This window comes from Dermacentor variabilis, chromosome 3, assembly GCF_050947875.1.
Source record: "Dermacentor variabilis isolate Ectoservices chromosome 3, ASM5094787v1, whole genome shotgun sequence".
NCBI lineage: Eukaryota > Metazoa > Arthropoda > Arachnida > Ixodida > Ixodidae > Dermacentor > Dermacentor variabilis.
In genome coordinates this window covers 85,397,101-85,409,159 of record NC_134570.1, presented here as the reverse complement: position 1 = coordinate 85,409,159, position 12,059 = coordinate 85,397,101, and positions in this window count along the sequence as shown.

Here is a 12,059-nt window from a genome sequence, read left to right as displayed (position 1 = left end):
CAATTTTCTTTTGAGTGCGTAACAGCGGTTCCTGGTGTTCAGTACGAGGAAGCATAGGGGTCGTTCCCAGCAATTCCCAGCTGGTCGTTAAGCGCTGTATGTTTTCTCATGGGCCCTTTATGTCCGTGTCATTTTGCTTGTGCTATAAAAACTACAACATGACCTATTGACAACCTCCTGCAGCTACCGATATCGCAATGCAGTATCGCGAATTACGCCTCAGTGAAGTAGCCGTGTCAGCGCAGTGAGACCCTCCCGCTGCCCGTGCTTAGCGTCAGCTTCTAAACAAATGGTGCGTGTATAGTATTCGTAATAGCGCAAAAGTGGCGCCTGCTCTTAGCGACATACTTCCACTAAACTCAGCAGCAAGCACGAACCTGAAAGCTTACGTGTCCCCTTGAAGGAAGCCAAAAATGATCTGTGCGTCATCACTGAACGTGGGGTGGAATTTGTGTACTGAAATTCATTGTTACGCCAATCTGTTCCTTCCACGTAGCGCATGTGCAGTGACTGCGTACAGGAGTCCTCTCTGAATATTTAAAAAGGCGCAAAAACCGAGCTCGCACATACTCTAGGAGCTGGAGTCACTTGTTTGCGTAGAATTACAGCATTCTAACAGACCTGGGCATCGTATACTTTCGCGTCCAGTGTCTCGCGCTCTTAGTATACATTTAATCTGTGCCAAGAAGCTTAACTAAATATGCTGTAATACGTAGTGCGAAAGTGGGGCACAACTTAAGAGGGCATTTGTTTGTTTAATAAAGAAATATAGTGCTAAGGTATACCATTAGTATTGGCAAGCGTAAAATAGTATTCTCTCAGAACTATCGACCATGCTCGTTGACATGCATGCGCTTCTAACTTCTGCATCACATTATCTTAAACAGGGGCTGAAAACCCCAGATAACGAAAGACTATGCAACTGGTGCAGATGCTGTGATTCCATCACGGGAATTTAAAGCAAGCATCACAAATTTTCAAGCTAGTCATTCACAGAAGGTGTATTAATTAGGTCAATTTCACAGTGTGCTAGTACTAACGGTAAATACAGTTATCCTTATTTTTATCCAATGAAACGTGGACTCCAATGCAATGCTGGCTTATGCCCCGCACAGGTCACAAATTTAATGTCATGCACTGTATTCATACGTACGTCGGTGAGCTGCATCAAGAGTAAGCTCACAAATTTGCACCTACCCATGAGGCTGAGTTCGTGTGAGCCTGGCTGAGCAGAATTTTTGTGAATATGGGACGGAGAAAGCTTGACTGAGTAGAATTTAGGGGAGTCTGCAACTACATGGCCAATAAAGCACGCCATGATATAAATAAGTGCGCTGCTTCATCTCACACTCTAACAAAGAGAAGATCTAGATTCAGAAATGTTATGCAGCCTGTACATACCATGCAAGTTGCATGCTTAAGTTGTAAAGGCAGTGATGGCGGCATATGATTTTATGAGTGTATGCAGTAATACGTGTAATTGCAGACTAATTATAAACCTTGCCTTTCTCTTATGGCATGGTTATGCGTCGTGATACATGTGCGCACTTGATTAACTGTGCACGTGCAGGAACCCTCTGCACATGGAGGGATACGATCATTCGCCGGAAGATATGCAATTGGCTGATTTCACTGCAGAATTTTGATTTGCTTTTGCCGAATTAATTGTCTATTGTTTGGCAAAATGAGGTGTTTGTTTGATATCCACGTTATTGCATTCGTTTTGCAGGATGTAAAGCTTGAAGAGCAAGAAAATGCTGAGATGTTTGCAGCAAAGGAGCTTCATACAATACTGTGATTATGCTGCGACGAGCGTTAGCAAAGTGAATGGAGTGCACCGAAGTAATTGCAATGTACAATTGCATATTAAAGTGAGCGTTGATACAGGAGTAGTAAGGATACAAACCCTGCAACGCATTTTAGGTTTAGAAGTTTCCGTCCCGAACAAAAAATGCTACACCAGAAAAACAAATGAAACCGTTTGAATGATGCTTATTGCGCATTAAGCCTTCAAAGAAAAATCAACGATGCTGTTTACTCCAAGTAAAATGTCCATGTAAAATATGTTAATGCATAAAAATTCGTTAGGCTTTATAGTTTGAATGTTCGTTTCGTGAACTTCACGAACATTCGCGTCTGGCAGCAGAAGTAATATAACCTTCAACTAAGAAGCCTAATTCACCGGGAAAAATACGCGTGAAAGACGACGCGAACAAACTTTGACTAAATGGTCGCGCGCATAGGGCTCCATTGAAACGTTCGATACTATGCTGTCATGCCACTTTCTCACAACACGGCAATTAATCCTTATTTGCGCATCTAATAAATTGATCTGTCCGTAGTACCATAGCTCGTTACACCTGTTGAGTTTTTTTTTTATACCGCGGGAAGCTTGTACATCAAACTCGAAAATTGGGAAGACCTCCGAAGGCTATCTTTTCTGGTGAGGTACATCTCGCAGTATTTGCAACTCGCAGCGCGTGTAAATAACCGAAAAGCACGCACGCAGAAGTATGTGCAATCAGCAACGTAGCCAAAGTGAAATGAAAAAAAGAAAAGAAGTCGCTCAATCAGCCACGTAGCGTGTCAGCAAACATAGAAATCACAGAACCGAATCCGAGCTTCGACTTTTATTCGCCTTGTTCCAAGTATCGGTACTGATGCTGCACTGATTGTGCGTACCGCTCGCGCAGTCCACGGCTCTGGTCACTTAGTTACACTTCTCAAAATTTGATAAAGGACAGGCATTTCCCCCAACTTTTGCGATAATTAACAAACCGTGTTGTAACTCTCGGCACAATTTCAACGGTTCACCTCCCTTACATTTTTCCTTAATTATTTTCATGTTCGCATGTAAACAGGGCACCGATCGCGGCGATCAGTGCGACGTGCGACTAATCGGTTGGTCGCAGTCGTGATGAGGATGGGGTGTTCGACGCGTGCAACTGCAATTGCCCTTGCATGTGATGAAAATCGAAGATTTAGTGTGATGAAAATTGCTTCGCTTGAGACGGCCAGACCGCTGCCGTGAGTTTCATTTCCGAAGTTACTTTTGCGCGGTGCCCTGGTACGTAGCCTAATAAATGCAACAAAGCAAGGGTGGGGTTGCATTACGTCTACTGGCTTTCCCAGCACATGAGTTGAAGGAGTTTCGGGGGGGAGACGGTTTAGCGGTGCTTAATAGACGCTTGCACGAGCAGTTGGCTGGAATTTTGTGCATATGGCGTTTGTTTTTTTGTGTTTGTGGCTTCAAAGGACCAAAGTCACTTTTGTGGAATACGTTATAAGAATGCTGCGAAATACAGTTTAACTACGAAAGCTGCATAGTAGGTACCTACTACGGCTTGTTTATTTGTTGTGAAAATTCACTGGGTTCTATCTATATTGCTAACGCGCTTGCTACGTAATAATTTTGGTATTTTTTGTTTTCTTTAAATATCGCATAGCATATATTCGCAACAGCCGCGATAAACGATATGTTTAATTTCATGGACGCAACAATAATGCAGCTGCGTTCCGAAAGCTCGCGTTTTTACTTCACACTTGCGCTGGTGATATGAAGGTCGGGAGCGTCTAATTTATTTACATGGAAATAAAATAATGCGAAAGAATATAAAGAAAAAATCGGACAAAACAGAACGTCAGTGACACGTCTATAAGCCTGAACAGCAATGAATATCAGTTCTTTGAGTAAACGAATGTTAGAATAAGCCTATATGTAGACAATTTTGTTTCTGTTGTTATCTGGTCTCTTTTCGCCGCATGTGCATGTGAGCACGTTGGTACGTATGCCCTAAAAGGTGTACCTGCCTTCTTTAAATAAACGTACTTGCGAATAACATTGTTGCCAGTTCGGTCGTTTTTATACTGTTTAGCACCATTGCCAGCTGTGAACCACATACTCCCGCATAGTAGTGATGAGCTGCATATCTGCTTTGTCCCTCGCAAACATGTCACGAGAAATGGGCGAGCTCAATAAAGAACATTTGGTTGAGCAGTTTGATTGCAAATATAGGAAGAAGCTTACAATGAAGCCTGTTTTTCATTTTTTCATGCAATGTCATTTTATCGCTTAGCGCAAGACAAGGTAGAATTGCGTAAGATAAAAAGACTACAAACCTGTGCGCTAACAAATATTAAAAAAAGCTTTATTAAAGGGAAACAGATAAAAACAAAGGTGATACATAACAAGGAAAACATTGTTATGGGGAGAGCGGTTAAAGATAAAAAGTAATTAGGAATAAAGAAAATGATTAGGAAAGACATACAAGGAATGAAGCAAAGTATAAGTAACTGTTGATAACATTTAAATGCATCGAAAAGAACATATTTATTTTATTACAGTGTAGCTGTGTATGGCTACCCGATTCGTCCGTCAGAGCGTCTGTCGCCTGTACGCCGAGAACTCATCTGGCGCAAGCCCGTGCGCATGCGCGAACAAGAAAAAGAGAGGCGCGCGATTGGATGCACCAGTAGTGACATCGTTGATTTCCGTTGCAGCAGAGCGCGCGCGCATCACTTTCTATCCGGCTCCGAAATAACTAGAACACGTGTCATGCGTACTCCTGAGGAGCAGGCGTCTTTCAACCAGCCAAACCACGAGCAGAAACGGAAACTAGCTCGTCTACGCCGTGCCGATGCTGCAGTTCGGGCACAAGAACAGGCTCGTGAAGTCTAGCGCAAGCAGAAACTGCGTGCAATGATCTGGCGGCCTAACAAGCCGTGGTTTATTGAACCGTTGGAATTAACCAAGTGATAAACACCGGGGCCGCAGGTTTCATGTTCGCTGGTTACGGAGTGCTTATGCGATAATTTTTGTAAAGGCGATACCCTGAAATGCTTTTTGGCAAGCGAGTGAAGCTTGATATAAGAATTGTTTATTTTGCCTATAAGTATTAGACCACGCGGTTTTCATTTACGTTTACGTGTTCTTTGCTAATAGTGTGCCCATAACCGCTCCTTAGTATGTTCATGGTAGTGTTTTTTCGTCGTCGTGACTCAAGTGTGTATCGCCATTGGTCGGAATAAACCTTTTACAATATTTTTACGAGACAGCTCGTCACTGACTTATAGTCTGCTTCATACATAGAAGGCATCTCTGCGGCAGCTATACGAAAGTGCTGCCGCCATAAAAGGCTCACCCCGCGCGTTTTCTAATTTAGTTATATTTAATCTACGATGCTATGTACGGATTAAATACTCATTATGTCAGAATTACAACTGGTTGAAGAAATTTTAAGTAAAATGGGAGTTAGTATTTGCGTGCCCGTGTGCTTCCAGTGTGTGGCGTACTGCTATATATTTATGGCGCGAGAGTAACTGATGTGCCATGGCCGTTGAAAAATGCCGCTTCACTCATTTATTGTTAAATTGGTTCGCACCTCGGAGGCGGTTAATGTAATACGTAGTGATATTTAGGGATGTAAATGCATGGGAGTTCGTTTTACAGCTAATTACATGACGCGTGTCTGTCTCTTTGTTCCGTATTTGACCCACCATAGCTTGGTCGTAATTGTAGTGACAGAAAGAAGCATCTGTAGCCTCCGTAGCGTTGCCTGCTGTGTACAAAACGCTGTATATGTGTCAGTCAGTACGGAGCTGCGAGGTTTACACAAAAAATTTAGAGGTGTTGCATTCGAGGTCGCATTTGTCGCGCCCTCTTCTTTCATTTCCTTTAGTACACGCGTCTGTGCAATCCTCGTGCTCACCTAGCCGCACAGTGTCGCTAATAAAGCCAACGTGTTCCGGTTGTTGACTTGATCGCATTCTATGCGTCTGTGTAGCCTACGTGACGTCCGTTAGCTACAAGACCTCACTTCAGTTTCTATACTCTCCAGTAAAGAGCAGAAAAATGTAAGGTACCTGTCCCGGTATCAAAACACCGCGTTTAACAATGTGGACAATAGAATGCGCAGTAAGCGTAGATTATACTTCATAAATAAGAAAAATGGTATTTATAAGATTTTTATTCCATTCCGAACCAATGAAGCGCCTTTCTATATGTTTGTTTTGTTTGAAACATACTTCGTTGGTCGTCGTCACATAGCTTTCACCGGCATTATTCTTCGACCTCCGACGATGTGGTAACGTCTGGCGTGGTGGTCGTGGGGGTAGTGGTGCTCATTAGTTGATAGCAAGTCCCATTTGCGTTGTCGATATTATCGGGTGCTCTGATGACACATAAACAGCCAGGCGGGCATCCGGTTGTCTCTCGTACACCGAGGTGGCTGACTCTACGCTGGCATGTCTAAATGAACGAATGAGATTTGAGAAGTTTATCATTGGGGGGCAAATAATCAGCAGCGATCAAACTATTGTGGTGATATGGATTTTATCTACCTACAAAACAGCGCGAGAATTTATCTATGCGAGTTTATTTCTCGTTCACTTCAGTGAACGTACTCAGATTTAATGTTTGTAGCATTAAAACTTTTCAGCCTCGTATTTAAATCGGTGTACATAGCTTTTACGGTGGATATCTTGCTAACCTTTAGGACGCATTTTTGCAGAAAAATAGGATGAAGTAACGCATTCGAAGACGGGCCGGGTGGATGAAACAGCTGGAGAATATTGTGTGGTTACTACCGCAAAATATGCGCTAAAGTCGGAAAGCCAGCGACGTTTTTGCCACGGGCACAGAAATGCTAGCCCCCTCGTTAGTAATGGCCGCAGGTTTAACAATGCAAAATGCAGAATCACCGTCATGATCCCATCATTAACGGGTCGTCTATTTATTTATGTGCCGAGTCATTTTTGCATTTGGCTTGATAGCCTGCCGGAGACAGCGGTAACACTGCGATTCCACCCTTTCCCCACCCCCATTCCGAAAATTGCGGAAAAATGAGGTGGTTGCTCGACAAATTTCTGGTTTCCGACATCACCTATGCGCGATCAAATGACACCGTAATAAGTGGCGAGATACACTGAAGTGGCGAGATACACAGCCGCTCTGTGTGCGATGACGACTAAGAAGCCTTCTTGTTCCGGTCTCCCCCCACGACGGTAACTTTCATTTGCGGTTCCAGCGAAAGTTATACTTAATACAAACTCTTTAAAAGTGCAGCCTCTAAAAATCGAGACTTACTTTCCTGTCATGTACATAAGCCAAAATGTTCCTTTAATTTTCGCAAAATTCGATGTCTATGGCATTTATGGTTCGCTTAAACAGGGGGCGAAATTATGCTTCGTTTTTATGGCAGACACGTTAAATTCTGACGTGCTTTCATGCTATATTTTTACTAAGGCTGTAATGAACGTAGATCTTTAAACTTCGCCTATGCAAGACCCATAGCGTGCCCTTATCCTCACTAACTAATATAAAAATGTGCCTCGTTGAGAATATTAGGACACCAGGAAAGTCTACGACGAATCTCAACTTACGCATGAACAAAGAAAGAAAACGAGTATGCACAAAGGATATGGAATGCTTGTGGCTAACCCTGCTTCACTTGTTGCTGTGGTAGTGGAAAGAGTTCGTAAGCATTTGTTCACTTTATAAGCGCCTCCAAAAAGGCAACACGTGTTTTTAGAAATATCCATTTAACCCATCTAATAGCCGTATACTTCAAAATTTGCCTGCACAACACTGCTAGCATTGTATACATAAGTTGTAAACATAAAATTGTTGTGTTAAATTTTCAAGACGCTGAATACGCGCATATCACGTTTGGATCACTGTTATTATGAAGAGCCAAACATCTGTTGGAATGCTCCAAGGCTTTCCGCGATGATCAGTTTATGTAATAGTGTGTTGATCCTAAATGTGCTGGAGTTATGTAATTTTACAATAACAAAAATAGCATGTTCAGTTGTGTAGACGCGCATTGCAGTCGTGCGTATGGCCACAATTTTTCTGTTGAAGCAATGCACGACACTAAATCAAGCTATCTTTATTTTTATTCGTTAAATGAACTGAATGATTGTAATGGCTTCACATTCATCTACATCCATACCAGCGATGACTTCCATTAGAATCTAGACATCGAGACGCTTTTGGTCCCGCGAAGCAGCTTTAATGTACACTGCTGAGAGGTGCGAAACAACGGTTGACGTTTAATGCGTCTACGCCCAGTGCAAAGGCATCCTAAATATCACCTTTTAATCAGGATGCTGTAAGTTATTTTCCTCACAGGTAGCGCCTATCTACACAAATATAATTTTGTGGCGTGCAAACCGATGCTACTACGCTAGCGCTTCTTCCTTAAACCACTCTAAGCCAAAGTGACACCTGTTTTTATTGCAAATCCGCTTACGTAGTGATTTTTTCCTCTACACGCCAGCCCTCCGTGAGCGCGACAGCTGTGCGAGACATCCCCCGCTGCGTCTACTCGGCGAATCACCAACCACAAACTCCGAGAAAAGAAAACATCAAGGAAGCCACGTTGATATGCTATACGAAAGCGATTGCAATGCGACAGAATTTTGAGCATCGCGCCACGCACACGTTTGATTGCACTGCCTCTAGGAACTGCTCTCCTCACAAAGCAGATGATAAACTTTACGAGGAGATACATCGTTGACTGCTATCAGCGCCGGCCGTTTCCCGACGTTCCCGACAAATTCCCGACGTCTGATCACACTCTTCATGATGAGCCCAGTTTAGTGAGCAAGATACATTCGGAACCCGAGCGAACACGCAAAGAAAACTTCATTTAAAAGAATCGCACTTTTTTGCTCCCAGAAGAATTCGGTTTTTCGTGTGTGACGTAATTAGTCACACCGTATTCATATTGTAGTCAAATTTATCTCATCGTCATCGTGTCATTATCGCATAGTCGTCAAAAAAGCTACAACTGCTCTCGCTTACACTTAACCCTTTCGTTTGAGCAGTGCTCTATTACTATGCTTATTGTTGTGCGCCTCATAAAACCACCTCATACTCAATAATCAGTTGGCTGCCCTAATAAATTGCATTTGGTCTTGCGTTTCGGTTTCCCTACTTGTTTCCGTGACCCCAAATCAATTTATAAATTTATCGATTGTGTGCGCTTTTCGTGCTTCTCTTTATACATTAAGATCCACAGACAAGCACAAAATGTTTAAAATGAAATACAATTGCGCCATATAATAAAGAATTCGGACATATGGATGGTATATGACGTTGCCAGGTACACAATAGCGCAAGTTGAATAAGAGCAATAAAAACCTCGGGTTAATACCAATACTAAAATTGGTTCAATCAAAGTGGCAGTTGAATATCGACATGGGCGCATGTTACCCTATATTGGACTTCATGTTGCAATTACTGGTGTCGTGCTCTGTATAATGCACGCACGGTGCTCAATAAGAACTGCATAGAATATTCCACGTCTATGGAAGCATCACGGGAGCGCAATATAACACTACGGTAGTGTTGCGGTGCATCTTTTTTTTTTTGAGCTTGTTGAAAAAAATGACTCAGCCTTGGCGCTCAGTCATATGTGCATTTGTACGATAGGTACACAACAACTGCTTTGATGAAAGGTGTCTTCAAGGCATCAGGTGGAACGCTACAAAAGCTACGCATAAAGATCGGTCACGAAAGTTCATCACTCCGCAAGTTCCGTCCATAATTTGGAGCGCCCCAACGGCGCTTGCTATCGCGAGCACGCGCGCGACAGTGCGGAGACGGGCTGCAAATAAAAACCGCAAAAAGGAGCCCGTACCTAAAACGGCGCATTTGCCGCCTTATTAGCCATAGAGTTTCCCACAATTACTACAAGGAATTCTGGTGCAGCGATAGTTCAGCCGCCATAGGAATTATGGGTAGTAAATAAATTTGTCTGATCTTCGGGATTGGGGCTTCCGATGTTCTTCTGGCGTCGTTCATTACACTGTCCATGGCGCTCAATCTTTCATTACACGAGTCTCTTACATCGGATAAAATGCGGAACGCGACGTGGAGCCACCGCTTTACATACATCGGCGAAAATCAGGGTATCGGAGTTTCATGTAGGCCTGAGTAATGTCGGTTAATTGCTCTGTTCAAGTCCGACACGTACGCGCCAGGGGGGCAAAATATCTATGACGCGGCATAGCAGTACAACTTCTTTGCGACGTGCAATATGCTACCCAAATCCCAGTCAGATTCAAAGTTACTGGGCGGTCATCTCAAAATGGTGTAATTATCGAAGCAATAACACCTCATGTAACCGTCTGAAAGAAATGGGCAGTTCAGAAGCGAACACAGTTCTGGCCAGCAAAAGTGGAGGATCTGTCAACTTTAGAGAAACATGCAAAATTAGTTGAGATTCCCGTAACAAATGAGTTAACATTAATTTTCGCAGAAACAGAATTTTCTCCATCAGTAGTTGACACGGCAACCATAGGCGGTGATAGGAAGAAAGCGAGGAGTAATCAGTTACGATGAGGCCACGCACCACAAGTCAAACCTGCACATAGTGCGAAAATGTGTCTTCAAGCATCTGTTTCGGCTTCTTTTTTCTTGTTGCTGCTCTATGACAGAAACAATTAATTAGGCAGCCTACTGCTATTGCCACGGCTAAACGAAGCAGCAGTCAACCTGCGCATATCTTGAATGTGAAATCGATCACGTAAGTTTTCGTAACGCAAAAACAGCGAGAATGCTTCGGCGTAGCCGCGTCCCATATGATGATACTATCGGTATCGTGATAAAGTGCAAAGCTCGGTTTCAAATTCACTCCCTCTTCAGTTTGAAGAAAGCCTGCAGACAAAAAAAAGACGCTCGATCGACGCACACTTAAGCGCATGCGCAGCAGCAGTCGCTGATCGAGGTGATCGCCGCGCTGCTACGGGTCACTTTGGACCTGCGGAACTGCACAGGTGACAAATTATCGGCAATCATGGCGTTGAGGGCATAAAGTATGCGACTTCGCCGGTCACTGCCTCACACACTCGAAACGCCGGACTTTATCCACGCTTTAACGGTGAATTAAAACAGCGGAAATGTGGTTCCACTGTGTCGGCAATCGAGTAGTACACGAGTGCTTCGCCTCCAAAAAAAAAGGTTCAGAATACATCAGTTATTTTCATCACTATAAGAAGCGGGTCCGCTGTCACGGCGGATATTTGTACGCACAGCGCGACCCCTTCAATAGCATTCCCCAATGAACCCCTCGTATACCGTATAAAATGAAGTTCTAAGCATCAACTACCCACTTTTCTTCCAGAAAACATCGCAAACCGACGTCACACAGCATAAAAATAATCAACCACAGCGGTAGCTGGAATGCGGAGGCCTCAGCGCACCCGCTATGTTGCATATTGTGATGATGATGATGATGATGATGATGATGATGATTATAACGATGATGATGATTTATTGCCATCCCTTCTCAAACGGGTCAGGAACAAATTGTCAGCTAGCGTGCTGGAGCTGCTCAGGTACGCTATCAGCGGTTTTCCTTCATGTATTCTTGTATACATCTCTTTATTCTTCTCTATCTACAATTTACCGCTACGTATGCCTGTTTTGGATCGAGTCGTAATCAGTCTGTTCCGTGCTTTATTTCAGCCAATACTCTAAACGTCTCTTGCTTGAAGCCGGACTTCCCAGGCCCCCTGAGATTTATTTAGTAACGAATGCGACATTCTGCTTGTTTCTAAGGATTGAAAATTTATTAATTCAATACTCAACCTATATAGAGAACGGTTTCGTGCGATTGTGGTCGATAAATATCGAACTATTTCTAAGTAGGAATGCAGCCACTGCAACATGTCTCTCTGGCCACCATAGGGGTGTACCTTACATCTCAAATGGAGTACGCTCCTTTCTTATGTCATCTTTAGTTGGTCGTTTCTGAGCGCTTGAGACCACTTTAGCGAGCAGCTGTATCTTCTAGTGGCTAAAAGATGACGTGTGCTTTGCATTCGGCTGGCTATTTTTCATCGCTCTTCTACTGTCTCGAACGCTCTCAGGCTCTAAATGTCCTATCGTTGGCGCAGTTGTCGTGATTGAGAGCCTTTCCCGCTACATCACCACAGTCCAGTGTCGCCACAGCAGGTCCGCCATAATCTAGGCTACCGGAAGCTGGCGTCTCTAACAATGCTTATCCCAGGCTTGCGTCAGCCGCTTTTCCCGGCAGCGCCTGGAGCTGTGG